We start from the raw sequence: 20,165 nt of genomic DNA on the forward strand, positions 1-20,165 counted from the left end.
TTTAAATAAATAAGCAAACCGAGAAAAAAAAATCAATACTCTAACTAAACGAAATACAACGGTACAATTATTTATATTATCGGTCGAAATATGCATGTACACCTTTATGTACCTATATATACATTATACGTTTTTATTATTCGTAACGGTATTTGTATTTATTTATGTAGAGGCTTAGTTTATTTTTGCAACAGAGGCCGTCGGAAATCGATTTTTTTTAAGCTATAGTTTTATTAGTATCAGAAGTATTTTGAAATTTTTCGATAAATGACATCAGGCATGTCACGTGTATTGGCACATCACATTACTATTATTATATAGTATTGGTATCTACATAGTATTAAAATGATGTAATATATTTATATAATATCAACTTTTGATACCTAATGCTATTATTGAACGAGATTACACGTCTTGATCGATCGCTCCTATTAAATATTATATTGTGGCACTGCGGAGTGCAGAGTGGTACGTTCATTATGCGATGGTCACGTCTAGCTGGATTTCAGACGCATAATGACGCGAAATCGATTTATGATATTATAATTAGATTAGAGTTATTGTCAGTGATGCTGTTAATAGTTTAATTCAAAATCGAACGCGATGCGTTGTATCCGGTGGAAGACATAAGCGCCAAAATTAGATAAGAAAAAATAAAATCGTATCGTACGCAAGTGCCAAAATCTTTGGTACCTGTGTGCCACGGTTAATAGATGTTAAATTATTATTTAAAACTTATTATTAAAATTACAAAGCGAAACATATTTATTTATGAACTCTCCTCCTAACAATAAATTAAGAGTATCTCACGAAGAAATAATTATACAATGGAAGAAATATCAGGACGGTGAAATAAATCGTTTAGAATATGTGAAAAAAGTAGGATTAAAAAAATCAACCAACTTATTAAATTTATTATTGACATTTTTTATAAATTCTCAACTAATTTATTAAATTTATATTTATTTGCATGTATATCATAATTTATTATTGACAAATATAAAATTTTAATTTTGGCGCAAATTATTTGTAATTTTTGCACCTTTGGCGCTTATTTCACATGTTAGGTATACAATATTATATTGGCGCTATGTCCTACACATTTTGGCGCAATTAATAGGTCATTTTTGTGCATTTGGCGCTTCTGTCATATAGCCGTTGTATCCTAACCAATCTATAAAATAATTTCGGGTGGGCGTGCAAACCGAGAAATAATTATTGTATCGTGATAACTATCGTATACAAATACAATATACACACACACGTACACACACGTACCTATACCTACAGTATACAGGTATATTATTATCATTATAATATTATAGTATGAATAGGTAGGTATTCGATTTGAATGCGTTTCGAGCGCGTATAGCTGTGCGCTGCAGTTTCCTTGTCACTGTGATCGAGCAAAGTTCCATTGCAGTGTTCGAATATGTTTTCACACGACAATACGCGCGCTGCCGCCGATGCACTGTTGCCGGGAAAACCGTTGCGGATAGTTGCGGTTACGTATATTTAAATAGCCGCCAATTCATTCTGCCGCCACCGACGATAGAACAATAAACATACCTCCGTATTATTATTAAAAAAAAAAACCGCATGCAAAGCGATTCATTAAGACGTACCTACTACTGGTCTTTGCGGTCCGGTTCAGTTCAATGGTATCAAAAGATAATAATATGTGTCGTTTCAAACGTTGTCGTCGTCGTAGCACTCCGATACAATAATATACGAACTTGTATAGGAATAAAGGGCCGGTTTATTGTGTCGATCTTCGCATATATTAATATGGAGATCGAGGTAAATAAATCTCGATGTTCGTCGACAATGAAGTCAAATTTTTACCTAATCACTACAGCTGTATAGTTGTACATATATTATTATTATTTCAAAAGTAAAAAGAAAATAAACGATTGTTACAGGTATTACGCGGAAAATAAAAACCTTAAGAAATGAAATTCTTAGATATTCTTAGTTCGACTCCACCGTTATTGTTATAATATTATTGTTGTTAGCATAAATTTGTATTATGGTATTTATTTATTTCCTCTCGATTGTTGTTTAAAATGAGAAAACGGACGTTTATATTTATGTACCGAAAAACTGTGATCGAGGGTCGTCGTGTAGTCTTGCAGGACGCAAGCATTACTATTATTTTTATCGTTGTGAAGTCACAACGGGGGGCGGTAGGGTTATAAGTTATAATATTATATAGTGGTCATAATATATGTATGCGTTGAGTACTACGTAGTGTTGAGAAAGAGAGAGAGAGAGAGAGAGAGAGCTGTCCAAAATACGTGTGGGACAGATGGACGATGGACTTGGCGTTCATTTCAAGTATGCTTGAATGAATATTACGTACCTAATACGTTGAACTATACTAATACTAAAAAAAAAAATTATACTAATTCAGTTTATTTTTTTATATGGTGACGCGTGACGGACATTTTCTCGGGGCAGTAGTTCTTTATTATCTACACGTATTACATTTGTGGATTCATGTTAATAGGTACTCGACAATTATTGTGTTTTTTTTTTTTTTTTTTGCTGGTATTGTGAATGGTTCGATTTTAATTTATCAAAACGGTCGCCAACGATTGTCTGTTCATACCAGAAATTCGATTTGAGAGTTAAGTTAGTTTATTTACTTTTTTTTCCTTTCATTTGAACAAGTAAAAAACTACTTTATAATACAATGTCGTACTGGTTTCGTCACAGTTTTTTTGTTGAAAATTTGTCTTTGAAATCCTCCGAGACGAATGTACGGCGTACCTTACTTAAAAACGATGCGAAGACGTCTTCTAATAATACGATTTGTTTTATTTCGTTTAATAAAATATACGTCTAAATTCATTTTACAATCATTTAAAATATCTAAAATTCAAATTTTTATATTACTTAATAATAATAGTATTTTTAATATTATTAAAATGTTCATTGAATAAGTTGAAATTTGTATGAAATTATAAGTGTGCTAGCTGTCCATGTGGATTATTCTAAAAAACTTATTGCATATAAATTCTTCTAATATTGGTCAGTTAAATTCAAGGTAGATAAGATTTTTAGTATTTTTTTCATAAATTTACAATTATAACGTTGTAAGAAAATTGAATAACATTATGCACATTTTCAACTAATTATTTTAAAAATTTAACGTTTTTCTTGCACTAGATTCAGGATATATTTACATATTTGTTTAAGACTATTATTTTTCTCTCCCGTGTATTTTAATATATTCTGTTATTCTGTACGTACGTCGAATATTTGGGGTTTTATAGTTTCTCTAAAGTCGGAGTTTGTTGCTCTGTCTGTCATCAGCCATATATTATAATAATATTATAATATAGTGTTTTATACACGCGTGAGAACGCACAGATCTATGTTCGATGGTAGGTACCATAATATAATAGTATACCAATACACGTCAACATGGGGTACGCTATTGCTAATGTTCGCGCTCGCGATTGTCCCACAGATATAAATTTATCTATATGATATTATAAAATCTTGCGTATATATTATCGCGCCATCATCTGGTGCTGGTGGTGTGGTGTTCACATTGCAAAGTAGTACTCGACGCGATAAATATCTTAAAAATAAATAAAACAACAATAAAAATAGTAATATTATTATAGACGTCGTATACGCGTCTCTGCAAGTCACTATACTATTTATATAACCTATAAAAAGATAGATAGATAGATAGATATAGATGATAATAACACGCATGTAACCGGACAAATAGATTGTGCGCAAAGCGGACGTTTACGAGTTTGATGAAATATATAATCGGCGGGGTATACAAGGACATTTTCCTATATCCGACGTTAATCCGAAGTTGTACAACCGAATTTACAACCCTAGAGTTGTGCCTCGGACACTAGGATGCCGGTACATATGTATACATATAATCGAATGCAATGGCTACATAGTATAATATAACAGTATATACCATTATGCCTACGTCATTTACAAAGATATACTCACCCGTCGGTATAATATCCTCTCGTGTACCTACCTAAGTTATTGTTGCAATTCGATCGAACAATATCATCGTCATAATAATACGCGTGTACACAAAAGGTGAGCTATATCATATAATGTAATATAAATTATAATAATATAGTCATAATATATATAATACTTATATATACTTTATCGTAATACTTTAATGGATTCAATAATAACATGGCACTTATTACCGTGTCCATATAACATTTATTATTCTTGGATGAAATAATATGAGTAAACGTTTTGAAACAAACGTTTTAGTTTTTATTTGCGAAATTAATTTTTATAAATCTTACGCACATACCACTACACCAGAATGAGATAAAAGATTATCATCATATACAGTCATAAAAATACATATAAATAAATTAAATTTAAAACGTGAATATTCACGATTGGTTTCGTTTTCAGAAACGTTGAAAATAAATGAGTTGTTTCTGAATTTATTTTAGTAGATAAATTAGACTTGAGATTTTTTATTTTGTTATAACATGAGCGAGTGTATACGTATATGTAATTCCTATATTTTAATATATAGTAGCTATATTTAGTAAATATTATTTACCTCGGCAAATAGCTACTACTTTATCTGATATGCTATAATTGCTAGCATTACATTTGCGTTAATATATTGTATTATTGTCATAATACAAATGATAATTCTGATCTTAAAAACTTAATACCGTAAAATATACTACTGAAATAATATATTATAATTACGGTCATTTTAAATGACACGTTTGGTTACATTGACCCTAAAAGCGAAATATTTCTACAAATAAATACAACTTTTGTGTTCATATATTATGCTATATTTCATAAACTAAAAATTAAGTTATTAGTTTGTTAATTTATTATATTTTATAAGTAATTTCATTTTAAGAAATTTATAGTATTGATGTGTGAGAGACCTTATGATTAACGTTGGCATGATTTCCAGGACTTAAAACGTTGGCTAATTATCTTTGAAGTATTTTGAAGTTCATGCAAGCTTAGTTTTGAAATTCGCATTACATTCCTTCCTCCATAAAATGACGTAACATGATAAATACTTGTACTACTTGTAGAGAGGTAATGAATATAGTGATAGGTGTCACCAGCATACTTCCAAAGTAAAAATGATTTCTTTCAAGCAATTTTTATTGCAATATAATGTTATATGCCACGGCCGTAAACATGCAATTCTTAGTTTTGAAACTCGAATGATAATCTTTCCTTCACCGAATAAAAACTACAAGAAGCGGCAAAAAGTATGTTTATCCAGAAAAAATTAAGATTTTTGGAATTTTTTTCACGGATTAAATGTGTGTCATTTTCATAAACATGCAACCCTTATTTTTTATACATATTTAGCAGTTTAGCATGCAACTCATGTGAAATTGCTGTACCGATTTTCAAAATTTGCTCGTACTTCAAAATCAAAATTATGATCGTTTTTTGTATACTTATATAATATGTTGAATATTGATAATAAACATTAAGTATTATTATCAGTGTTATAGTACCTATATCCTTAGATCAAAAATGATAATACATTTATATACTATCTTTTATTATACCTGAACCTAATCTGTCAAACTTGTACTCTAAATTAGATGAAATATTGATATATTGATACATATAGCCATATAGATGTACCTATCACAAAACATGCCGAAGTCTTTAAACTATATATGTATATAGGCACAATCCTCGGATTTGTGTACTTCTATGTATACTCGAATAATCATAAAATGGTTTTTTGATTAGGTATATATTTGTAAGTTAAAACCGTGGTTATAAATGGTTGTGAGACAGATCATCAACAAAAGCGGACCACAACAGACTTGTGTAAGGATTTGTGTTTTCGGATAAATACTTTATATGCGTGTTAATGTGTGTGTGTGTGTGTGTGTGTATCAATTGGACGTGTTTTGTTTGGCGTAATAACATTTCACAGTCGGAAGAGAACCCATAAGGCGCGGCAGCGGATGCTGTACGGGCGTTGCGATGGCGGTCTGAGAGGAGGATTAAACAGGAACTAATAATTGGCGCGAGCGGTGCTCCGACAATTGCGCGACATTTGTATATACTGCTCTCTATATATGACGACGGGTTGGATACGGTGGAGGAGATTTGTCGAGCACAAGGGCTGAAACACGCTGCCGCCGTCGGTTCAAAGGAAATTGAAATTGTCAATTCGCCTAAAGTCGACGCATTAATTCAGTGTCGCCAGGGACTTTAAACGGTGGCGCGGTGCTGGCGTTCCCCTCTTGCCCGTGAACGAAATCGACTTGCCAAACCGAAACAATTTATAATCCCCGTACGATTGATATTGTATTCGATTTCGATTGTGACTGTATAGTGTATATACCCAGTGCCTACTATTCTTAAAGCGCGCATATAAACCGCCGCCACCGCCCACTACATCCACCGCCACCACCACCGCATGCCATATGCACATCGTAATATTGTACACACTCACCTCGCGCCCGTTTGGGTTTTGTCCTCGGCTGATTGTTTTTTTCTTTTCGAAATCCGTTTAAAAATCTTTTTTTTTTTTTTTTTAAATCGTCTCGATGAGTCAACAACGTCCCCCGGGTTCGATGCCGTAATCCCCGGGTGATGCGCGCCAAAAGACACGGCTATTGAAGTTTTCATGGTTGGCTTGAAGTGCATACTCACCTCCCTAATAGAGCACATACGCCACGTATAGTATAATTTAAACTTGAATAATATGATATTTTTTCAATATGTGTGTATCTACGATATAAATAGGGCATAACATAACCACACACACACACACACACACACACACACACACTCACACACACACACTATAAGATTTTAATAAGGTAACACACTTTGCCCACGCGACGAAAGAAATTATGACATTCATTATGTATCTTAAATGCAATATATACCTACCTATATTATATTACATAAAATTTTATGATACTTTATAGTCTTTATAAATTATAGGTACTACCGCACGCCGCCGCGTAGAAAGTATACACGTCACAACCGCGAATTTAGAAGTCAATACAATAATGACGACGTCTATATTATACTGCCGATTGATTTTGTGAATTCTTTCCCGAGGCGAACGATTTAAGATTAGGTAGGCAGGTACAAGATATTTTATGACCAACATCGGGTCGCACTGCGCATCTGACGTAAGGAGATACGTATATATAGTTTTTAAGTCATACCAAAGTATATACGCCCTATTATATAGTTTTGTTATAGTCGTCGAAATAACATTGGCATTTTTATTATATACTACTTATGTTACTTGTTACTAACCATTTCGGTGTAATTTTATATCAATTGGATTTTCATCGAAATTCCTCTAATAATCCAACACCCGTCAGTGTTTATATATATATATATATATATATTTTTAAACTTGAAGGACGAAATCAATACGTCTACTGTAATATCGTTTTAGATTAATTACAATTTTTATTAGTCTTGTACCTTTATAACCTTGTATATAGCTACTCGTATTTAATGACATAAAATAATATTCTTTGATAAATTTATATTTTTTTCCTTCTTACGTTATTTATTATTAATTAACGACTATCATTTCGATTTTGTGTAATATTATTATTACCCTGCAACTTCATGAATATGACGGTTCGACATGAATAAAACTGAATAGTATACAAATATACAACACAAAATTAAATTGGCATGTTACATTTAAGGCTGTTGAAAGCGAGTTGTTTTTGTGTACATTTAGACCAATAAGCGAAAGTAAAAAAAATATACTTCCGGTTGTCCGATTTTAATTTTGAAAAAATGTTTAAATTCGTTGTCTCCTTGTCTATGTTTTGTAGGAAATCGATTTTTGGTTTTTTTTTTTTTTTTTTTTTTTTAATAACACAATAATAAAAGTAAATTTTGGAAAAAAAATGAAAATTATTTGGTACTATATTAATTAAACTATATAAAAAATTGAAAATCTATTTTCTACAAAACATAGATAAGGAGACAACAAATTCAAATATTTTTTCAAAATTAAAATCGGGCTTTTGATACTAGATGAATTTTTCTTTCTCTTTTTTGGATTTTCATAGCCACATAAGAATTAAAACATTTTTATTTGCAAAATTTAGTGACGTGTGACTGCGCGTATGTACGCTACGGATTTCCAAGAATTAAAGAATCTTATATGAGTCGTTGACAAAATTAATAAAAACCAGCATAGTAGAGTTGGTCGACGTTTAAATTTTGAAAAAGCCAGGTATAAATTATTTAAGTAGTAACCATATAGAGGTATCCTACAATAATATGGGGTGCAATAATATGTCTAATAATATAATATCATGTAATACATAAGTACATAACATAACACATTATAAATAACAGTACTCACTTTAGTATTTCTAAAATATATATTTTTAATCTACTTGTTGTTTAAATTAATAGAAAATTTGAGAAAAAAAAAATGTATTTCTGGACCAGATGAAGATTATGGACCTGTAGACATTGGAATAGGTATAATTGATATGCCACTCGAAGTATACGAAGCCAAAAAATGCATTTAAAAAAAAAATCTATTTAACCGTCGATGAAATAGTTAAGATAGAAAGAAATACCATCGAACAACAAGAAAATGACGATTGGAAAAAATTTAGAAAACAACGACTCACGACATCAAATTTTGGCAAAATATGTAAATTAAGACCTACTACTTCGCGAGTGAATACTGTAAAATATATTTTATATGATATTTTCCAAGGAAGTTCTTCTACTAGGTTTGTAGTTTATTTTAATTTTATTTATTTTATAATAGTAAGTGTATATATATATTACTATTTTTATAAAATGTTCTTCCAAAGTATGGTATTGAAAATGAATCAGTTGCCCGAAATGCATTCCAAAAAACCATAAAAGAAAAAATCGAACCAACAGGATTGTTCATTCATAAAAGTAAGCCATATCTCGCAGCGAGTCCTGACGGGTTAATAGGCAAAGACGGTATCATAGAAATAAAATGACCTTCAAGCATAAAAGAACATACTCCAGAAGAAGCAGTAGATAAAAAAAATAATAAAATACATGATATCCGATGGTAAAAAAGTGACTTTAAAAAATACTGATTATTATTATTATCAAGTTCAAGCGCAACTAAATATTACAGAGAGGAACTACTGTTATTTTGTTGTGTGGATTCCGAAAGATAATTATTATATGACTATTATAATATACGTAGGATCTAAAATATTATAAATTATACGTTCAACTTTATAAACGTCCTTATTTTAGGTTTTATAGTAGACAAAATAAAAAAAGACGTCGAATTTTGGAATTCAAAAATCGAACCGTTTGTAACGACATTTTACATGGATTCTTTATTGTCTGAAATAATTGATCCGAGATTTGACCGAGGACTACCAATAGGTCCGGTATATCAGAAAAGAAGCTGTCTTGATGAAATTAAAAAATATGATTTTCTATAATAAGTATTTATTTTGTAATATAATAAATCGATAACTATGTGTATTACCTGTCTTGTCAATACTACCTATTATGCGCTGTGGCGGTAATAAAATTATTAGTAAACTATTTTACTGATAAAACATAATAATTACGCGTTCGGGGAACTCACGCACACTAACGATCAGTCACTACGCACACACACACACTCGCACAGTAAATCACAAAAATTATAGAATATTGCGTATACCCAACCCCTTGATAACGGTCTGCTTTCAACAGCCTTAATTAAGCACATACAACGTTTATTTTATGTCACTCTTTTTGCCTCGGCGTAGTGGTATCCTTTAGGTATTCATATTCATAATACAATTAGCTATTTAAAATTATATTTAGATCAATATTTAACCTGTAAGAATCACAACCGTATTAATAGACTAGTTATAAATTCTTGTCTTCGTAAGCTACAAAAGCATTCATTTTTTGATTAATACTAATAGGTACACCAAATTATCGAAAGTAAAAGTTTTTATTTTTTAAGACCTTATAAAAACCGCAATCGACTTATAAACTCAAATTATGGCGGTACTGCTAAAATTTCGAATACTTATATATATCAACAGTTTCAAAATATTTTACTTAGAAAAATTACAAAATTCAAATGCCCCCCACTCTTTGTAAACCATTCTTCTCTACATAAGGACTTCTTAACAGTGACAAGATGAAGCAACACAATTTTATGCGCAATACCGTAATCGTCTTTAAAATTATTATAACCAGCTTTTTAGAATTTTTTAGAATATAATTGTTGTTTACATGAAATAATCTATAATTGCAAGCCCCGCGGAGTGCGCCCAAAAGAAATTAGTATTGTTATTTATAAAATAATTAACAAAATATAGAGAGAAAAGTATTTGAGTAAAAACAAATTATAATAAGTAGTAAGTAATAACCCTAGCTTAAAGTGTTATTAACTGTTGGTTTCTTACTTAGGTTATTCATCATGTCTGTAATCTTTTATAGGTTATTAAATATATATTTGTGTTAATTTATATAGATTGTATACCTATATCAAACGAAGTTAAATTAATTGCAATAACTTTTCTGGGACAAAATATTATTGTGCGGTAATTTCCTTTTGTCTGATGAATGATTTTCAACAATGAATAATCCCATGTTGCCAAGTGCGTGTAGTAAGAACTAAGAATATAGTATATAACCAGTATAATATACGTATGACATATTATGCATAAAACCTGAGTTTATGCAGTGTTGTTTTTTTTTTATTTTATTTCTTGTATACGATTTTGAATTTTATTCGTTTACATGAATTTCTCATCTGATTTTAAATTATAAATCTAAATTTGTGATATATTGTCGTACATCTGTTAATATTTTACCAAACAAAAAACTTTTGAAATCTATTAAGTACTAGTAAAAAATATAAATTATCAATTAGTTTCGCGTAAAATGCGGAAAATATCTGGTTTTAAAACGCATTTATGTGCGATTATTGTAAATACCCGAAAGCATATAGAAAAAAATCACGTTACAATTCATTAAATTAACCACGTACAGAGAATTTGACCGTTTATAACTGTTGCGTTAATAGCTGGTTGGTTGATAATTATTGTAGCATGTACACGGCAATTTAATGTCCATCATTTTTGAGTTAAAAAATTCGTTCAAAGCTTGACGAATTTTGAAAATATATTATTGTAGACGATGACGGCGTGTGTATAATAATGCGTAGGAACAGTAATACAAATTATAATAGGTACGGCGTTGTTATTACAATAATATTATTATTATTATTATTATTATTATTACCACCCGACGCATAATTCAATGAAAAATATATAAATTATACTTCATATTACTATGTTTTGGCATACGTCAACATAACTAAAATGATTTATTTCCTTCGTCTTTTACGGTTTACTCTGAAGTTAAGTGTTGTGTATGTGTGTGCAAAACTGTCCGATTAAAATAAGCACTGTACCTGTATACATAATGTATTAATGTCATAATATATGTAATAACGTCGATTTTCATAATTCCAAGCGAATTTTGATGGGAAAACAGCCTATAAAAGTAAGTATTAATATTAAATATAGATTAATTAATTTAATAATGTTCACTAATTTAGTTTAAGAAAATATCAGCTTTTAAGTTTTTAAGCGGCACTATACGCTTTTTTTTAAATTTAAATTCAAATAATTCGGTTTATAAAAAAATTATTATAGTTTTTTTTTTTCTTATAAGCATTACAGTTTATATAAATCTATTATAAGGTGGGTCTGGTTCCGACAGAAAATGACGATCCATTACACATTTAATCTAAAATTTATAAACGCTATATTTTATTATTAATAAATGCTAAAGTTTCTTAATTTCATAAATACTTGGTTGAAACATTTTGAAATAATGAGCTTAGAGAGGAAGTATATATGTATAACGATGAAAACATTTCAAACACAATAACTTGAAAATAGTGTAAGAACACATAATTATCATTCCTATATATAGGTATATGTAAAAAGAACATGTCTTTTGTATTAAATTTTTTACGGCTTTTTTCATTTTTCGAGACTATTCCAAAACTCTTTTCTGTATCCTTCGGTACACATTTTTCATTATTTTTACCTGTAGAAGAAGAGAGGGAGCATGTGTGTATTTCATCGTGCTAGTTTTTCGGCAACGCGATCTAATAATTTCAAGGTATTTTAATTTTTTCCAAAGTCGAATTACGGTATCTAGCTATATACTGCGCGGCTACGATGGTGGCCGTAAAATCTAGCAGGACACAATTTACCGCCGCGGTGAAAGACAAAAGAATTTTACCGCCATCGCTACAGTGCATGCGAAGCTTCGTTCAGCTAGTAACCTGCATGTATAGGTCTACACGGCACATACTTTTCTTGGTAACGTCCTCGATTCGAATACTTTCGTATCGCGAGAAACTGTCTATCTATAAAATATTCATTTATGTAAATAATGTTCCTATACTATATAAGTAATAAAATGTACCACGGTGCAGTGCATGTGCATAATATTATTATAATATTTTATAGCCAAATGATAGAAAACGTACAATACAAGTACCTGAGTTCACATGTAATACTATGCTTAAGAGTTACTGTGTTATGCGTACATTGTAAATACCTATAGGCTATAATTTAAATAGACTATAGAAGATATTGTATAAAATTTAAATATTAAATTTTGGTTAATTTAGTTCGTGTTTTATTCGTTTATGTATCAACGTGTACTTTGCAATTGGTTGTACGAGTTTTTTTTTTTGTCGTTAGCTAGTATTATAGTATTTTTATTATTACTTATTTTTTTTTTTTCATAAGCTCACGTCTGATTTGTGTTTAGATTTCTCCTGTAGGCTACTGGGTGTATATACTATTCCACGCACGTTTACTAAACATTTTAATGTTTGCCGTGTGGGTAGCTGATAGTTACACGAGTGGCTTAATATGTATATTAAGTTTAAATTGCGAAACGTTAATTAAAAATTAACCATTAAAAATGATCTTTTACCAATAATTTATTATTGTTTATCGTTTATGTTTATCCTTTTCATAGAAGAAAAAAAAAACATTTAGAGAAATATTTCTAACGGATGTATAATAATAGCCTGTGGTGAACACGACGTTTACAATAACAACAACGAAAGACTATACTTTAGAGAATAATATTATTGTACGTAACGCATTAATATCATTAATATTTAAATATATAAAATATAAGTATTATTAATATATTATATTATTTTATTTTATATACATTATACGTATTTGGTGCATGGTATAATATAATCTATATAATATGGATGATGCTATCCGAATTATTTGGTACACGCGATGGTAACGTATAATGATTAATTATTGTTTCTATAATATGACGAGGAACGATGACGTTTAATCATTCATTATTTTGGTCATTAGGTAATGTTCATGTAGTATAGTATAGAGTATAGACTATAGTTTATAGTTAGGACATTGAATTCTGGCAGTATTGTAGTGTGCAGTCAACCCTCGGTTTAGGGTCGAAAATCTGATGGTCAAAATGTCAAAAATCAACTGACACGTAATAACAACAATTGTTGTACGCTATGGTGAACCGTGTCAATTTATTAAACCGCAAAGACACGTCATCGTCACTGATTTGTAGTCTTTTGTTTACAAAACCGACAAAATTCAACATTTAATGTATTTAATAGAGAATTTCGTACGTAATAGAAATAAATTATCCGACTGGATTTTATTGTTGATATGTAGATAAGTAAAAATGACGTGTTTTATATTCGTTTTTAATAATCATGAATTTATTTTTCGAATTATGGCTACTAATGTTTACAAAACGCTACAACTATATCGGTAATAGTAGATTTGCGTAAGTAAAGTGTTACGTGTGATTCTAATTAAAAAGTATAATATAACGTCTTATAAGTTATTCGCAAATAAAAATAAATAACAGTCATAATAAATTGTATAAGAAATCAATGGAGTACAATTTTCTTTGAGTCAAAAATGTATTATTCATTCATTAAACATTAGTCTTATTTATTTTTCTTATCGATAGATTTCGTACATTTATAATAGGTACCTATGTAATATGTATTCATTACTCGAGTACGTGATTCCATAGATTGATCAAAAATAAGTACATTTGAGTCCTCGTTTCAATTAATTTCACATAATAAATCAGTTATAACTGTTGTAACTTAGAAGTATTATGACTGCGTATATAAAGATTTATAATTATATATTTATTTTTTAAAATTATTTTAAAATGAAATATGATTTGCACGAGTGGATTGTTCGATCTGGTTATAATAATTTGTAGTTTTTTTCATTATAAAGTCTTCATGAACATAATAATTATGAATTCCCCTACTTCTGAAAATAAATCTGATCCTAAGATATACTTATATCGGTTTACGTTGTATGTTTGTTATATTTTTAATAATGTTGATGGATGTGTATTCTGTGTGTACAATTTGTTGATTACCGAGTATACTATTTTCGAGATAATATACCTACGAGTAATAAATTTCGTTCTTATGTTTGTCAATTTTAATTTATTTTTCATATAACATTTTATTTTATTATCAGTCCGTTAGGTGAATCTGTTTACTAATAGATTATTTTACTGTAAATTAAGAAATACATTAAAGAACACGTAGAATTTTAAAAATGTTATTTCAATGACGCAACACACAAGCTTATAATCAATAATTTTATATTGATATGTTTTTAAAAAGTTCAAAAGCGAAAAATAATATAAACACGCCTTGTATATATTCTTAGATATAATAGATATAACCTGATTCAAGACAAATATAAATACGAGTACAAATTAGAAATAAATTACTCCGTAAATATAATATAATATACTATAGAATTGTTAAGCAAAATAATTTGAATGGATTTTGACGTGATGTTTTCTCATATTTTCTAATTAGTATTATAAATATTACGAGATGGCAATACGTATACGTCAGAGCACTTACTACTTGTATTGCCAGTTGTTTTAATATCAGATGCTTACTGTAAGTATGGTTATCGGTAGACGGTAGGTATATACCAGTGTTTTCCAACCCATGGGTCGCGAAATATTTTTTACGGGTCGCCAGTCGCGACCTATAATTAAAATATACATGAGAATAATTTTAACAGAAAATTTATAAATTATGTTTTATTTGATACCTATGCGTATAATAATAAAATAATAATAATGTGAAGTTTCGCTAGCATTGTAGATTCTACAATAATTTAGATATATCAATATATCTTTAGTAAAGTTTTTATTATATTTTTATCTTATCGGTATACGTGCTAACAACTGTCGATGTGGTATCGATCAATTTTCCATACAGTTGAGGAATAAGCAGTACATATAGAGACTACGAGAGTAGGTACTAGGCACAAACGAAGAGTTTTAGTTTACGACTAGACGCTCATTTTTAAATACTCAAATTTTATATAACACGTATTAAGTTTTAATTTTTCTAATGAATAAATTTATTGTTTGTAAAACCACATCAGTTTCGGGTACCAGTCAACCAGTTCCATCAGGCGGTTCAGTACGATACAATTTTTTCTTTCTTTTTTAGTGTTGGTGGGGATGGGTCGCGTAAAACCAACGAGTAGTAAATTTATGGGTCACCATTACAAAAAGGTTGGGAAACACTGGTATATACTAATATGACGTACACACCCGATTTTTCGCTTGCCACCAAACTCGGGGATTTCGTACAAACCGCCCGAAGACTACCAATATTACGTCGGATAACGCGCATCCGGCGATCGGACATCCGGAGTATCCACCCCACACCTATAGGATACGTCATACACGCGTCAATGGTTTTTTTTATCCGTTATTGTCGCGTGTGTGAGTTCGTGCGTGTAAAAACTTACTATATTATTGCAATACGATGGCTGCGGTATATTACGCTGATAAATACGTTTTGAATATAGAATAATACATTGCGCAGCTATGCCACGCGATGATATTATTACCTATACGTAATGTGTTAAAACACGATATTGCATATCATACACATACGTGATATTATATTATAATATGGTAGTAGTATATCGTATACCAAACGCGGGGTAAGACACGCGGCATTATCATTACGCCGTTTGTACGCATTACGACAGTATTATACGATATCATTGCTGTTTACGTATATATTATATTATTGTATTTCGTGAATATTATTGTTCTCCGCCGGACTGCGGCGCATGTATGTATGTACCTACGCATTATTATTAAACAGGAATCTCGGCGCGCTCAGAGCCTTCTACGCGCGGCCGCCCCAATTACGAACACGCACCCGAGTCGCGCTCCCGTCTATACGCGACGACGGCGGCGGCGGCGGCGGTGGCATTACGATATTATTATTATTATTATTATTATTATTATAATATAACATGTACGCGAGTGTACTAATAACAATAATGATATAATGACCAAGGCAGCTCGGGTCGTGCACGGTTTGTAATGATAATATCATGCCCGCGCGTTGCGGGGGCAGCTTCTGGTTTTGCGCTTCGAAGACTATTATATAGGTTTATACACCTATAAACGCTTACCACCGTCGAATATGCATTCCGTTTCGTCTGTTTCGGGGGGGGTTTTTTTTTTTTTTTTTTTCCATTCACATTATAATATATATTATACATTTCTCGACCAGGTTGCATGTATCTATAACTAATAATAAAATCTACGCGTCGATTAAGTGCCTCCGTGCACACACGAACGTCGTCTCGTCCTCGTCGCTGTCGAAAACTTGCATGCATGGACGGCGTGAATTCGTGAGCATGTCGACCGACATCGTGTGCTGTGTGCTGTGTGTGTGTGTGTATTGTTATTACCCGTATCCACGATTCGAGAGATACAAGTCCCTCAACGCACAATGGTTTTTGGTACACGGTGTTTGTCTTAAATTACTGTCTGTGAGCAGTAGCGCAAGCGATCATTTCACGACAATATTTTCTATTTATTTCACCAAAAATTCTTATGATTTGTAAACCTGATATCCGTTTTGTATACGATCACAAAGACATGATTCAGATTATAATATTATACAATATACCTACGTCTTATATGTTTATTGCTTGGACCGCTAGTTGTGTTTCTAGCTATTTTTCGAACAACTGATTTTTGGAGACAATCTGAGTGAGTCACTCCGGAAATCCATAAATTCCTATTTGGCGTTTAGTGACCTACGTATATTATCGTGAATCTCTATAGACTACATAAGCGTAGTAAATCGTAATACGCAGTTGTGTAAAATAAAACGATCAGCAAATGTCGATCAACAACACAATAGTGTTGGTTGTAAACAGGTCGCACGCGGGAATGGTGAGATGAATAGGATATTAGGGGTATTGCTGAAAAAGAGTCGAGAAGCATTTTTTTCTCGACCAGGAACCGGAAATAATTTCGTTTTGCATTTTACGTTTTCTTCGTTCTTCCGATCGTCGCTTATAAGCCAATTTCCGTTTTTGAGTTTTGATAGATATACTACAGTATTATATAAACTTATTTAGTAAAAAAAAGTTTCAAGTTGTGATTTTAATTTTGTTTGTATTTCATAAAAAGTTTATATACCTACACCGATTTCTCAATCGAGGCTTGAATACGGTGATGACTGATGAGATTTACGTTTTTCACGTAGAAAATCGAAAATTATATAAGATTTATAACGCCATCGTGATATAGGTACCTAATTAAAGTCTAATCTAAAACTGCGTTCGGATGTAGTCTACAGTAATCATAAACGTCATCGCGGATCTAGAAATCATAAATTAAAATGCAGACCTGTAAATTATTCACCCATACTCATATACACCTATTTCTATATTTTAATTATATAGGTAGTTAAAAAATTAAATTTATTTGTTTTAAAATATTATTCAAAAATTATACTTGATGATTTTTTATGTATTTGAATCTAAAAATTTCTTTGCATAGGCGCCAACATTTTTTCTTTGTATTGAAGAAGCTAAAGCTCACTCTCGTATCCGCGCCTGATATTATTTTATTTCTATCGATGACAAACTATACTATTTATCTATGAATATACATTATATTATTATACCATTATTATGTTTCGTACGTTGGCCATTATTCTGTATAATATTAATATTATATGTTCAAATGCGATCTATTTATTATTCTAATAAAATTTTCCACTTTTGTCAATATTATTATAAATAGTGTAACTTCGATAATAAATATCACAAAAAATAAAACACGCGCACTGAATTGAAGGATACATGTTTTTATTGTAGTACGTATAGTATAATATATACAACGTACGCCGGCCACCCATGTAGACTATAGTGAATCACTCAAACGACATTGGATATTATTGTATTATTATTGAAAGAGAAAAAAAACATCTCAATCGGATGGAAATATTTATATTATCTACCCGGCCAGCGCGCGATGTGGTAATTCAAAACCGAGGTTAATGAAACTCTTTAGGGACACTCATGTATATATATATATATACATACATACCTACATACATAATAATATGTACGTTATAATACGCACAACAATATAATCCCACGGATTACCTATACCTTATAATATAATACAAATACATTATTATAACCTCATTCGAAGTCGCGCACGATCATTTAAATCATGTGTAGACAAATAGTTTTATCGCACTCGCGGACTGCATACCTAACACTAACCGTGCGAACCGAACAAAAAATATGATAGACGTCTGCCACACCAGAACAGGTATCTACTTATGGCGTATCCTAAATACGATTATTTTAAATATAATTAAAAATAATTAGTGAATCTGGAACGTCGCGATTCTCAATTTTTTAGATTAAATATATAATATACATATATTACATAATATTATACATATATACGAGAGTATATAAAACTAGTAAATCGTACCTACGTACTAAAATAATAGTAGCTGGTATATCGTAACGTTTTGTCGATTATTCAGTTGAATTGCAAAAACGAGTTTACACCTTTTTGTCATGATCAAATTTTCAGTTATTCAATAGTAATAGTTTTAGAATATTAAAAAAAAAAAAAAAAAAAAACTGAACAATTTAATGTAAAATTTTGAGGTGTCGTTAGTGAACGGCTCCCCCTTCAAGTTTTTCATGTGTATTTTAATTTTATTTTTTTTAGCTATCAAATTTGCTGATTGTTTTAATTTAAATAAATTATGATAAAAAAAAATTTAAATAGCGACTTTTTTATCGAACCTTTTATTTGATATTATCACATATTATTGTTTTATATGATACACAATTGTCTCTATAACTCGAGGTATTATTATTCTATGACTGGAAGATTCGAATTGGGTGCACGTGTTTATGCATTTTATCTCTTCGTGTTTAAAGTAGCTTTCACAGTGACGATTATATTATTATCTATATATGAATACCTGTATTATCGTTACACGTTTCAATGTAAACTCGCGTGCGGGTGCAACGCGGTAAAGGCTTTTATAACCTTCACCGTTTTTTATTACGTTTCGTTCACCCACCGCATCCAAAAATTATCCAAGTCAGTTCACACGCATATTATTTATAATAGCCACTGTGATTCGTTTATATATATATATATCATAACTATTATCTCTTGGATCTATTTTCTTTCTAAAATACTTATTCTAAATTACAAAAAAAATGGCAAACGTTACACGCAATGTAGGTTTAGGTTTTTGTTTTTTTGTCAAGAGTACATCGCCAGCTAATCTAATCTAACTAAACCGCAGTGATTTTTTTCTGCGTGAAGAAATTCTTTTGAGGCTTCTACTACTACTATTATTATTTTATTTATTTTTTTTTTTTTTTTTTTGTATAGTACTACAAGTATTACTGTATTAATAAGTATAAATTATTTACGTTTTGCGGACGTTTTACGTCTCATATATATGTAGACACTTTCCGGCCGTCGACGGTTGCGTTTAAAACCGTTTAAACGTGAAATCGAATTTATGTTTTCCTATCAAAGTAATAATGGAAGCGATCTCCGCCTCTTCCGTGGCGCACTTTAATATCATGTATATATACTCGTATACGAGGATTAAAAACCACTCGGTGCTCGGTGGACCGAGCGCCACCGCGTGGGACTTTCGCAAAGGATTATAATATATATAATGTATATTGTACATACGCGTGTCATTCGCATATTATATTATACATCGTGTATTGGAA

The 20,165-nt window shown here is 30.7% G+C and overlaps 1 pseudogene; it reads left to right on the plus strand.

Annotated features, from left to right (window-relative positions):
- Window positions 1-20,165, plus strand: part of LOC112597028 — a 108,873-nt pseudogene that overhangs the window by 8,331 nt on the left and 80,377 nt on the right.

The sequence above is a fragment of the Melanaphis sacchari genome, unplaced genomic scaffold, assembly GCF_002803265.2.
Source record: "Melanaphis sacchari strain LSU unplaced genomic scaffold, SCAv2.0 Contig36_pilon_pilon, whole genome shotgun sequence".
In the NCBI taxonomy this organism is placed as follows: Eukaryota; Metazoa; Arthropoda; class Insecta; order Hemiptera; family Aphididae; genus Melanaphis; species Melanaphis sacchari.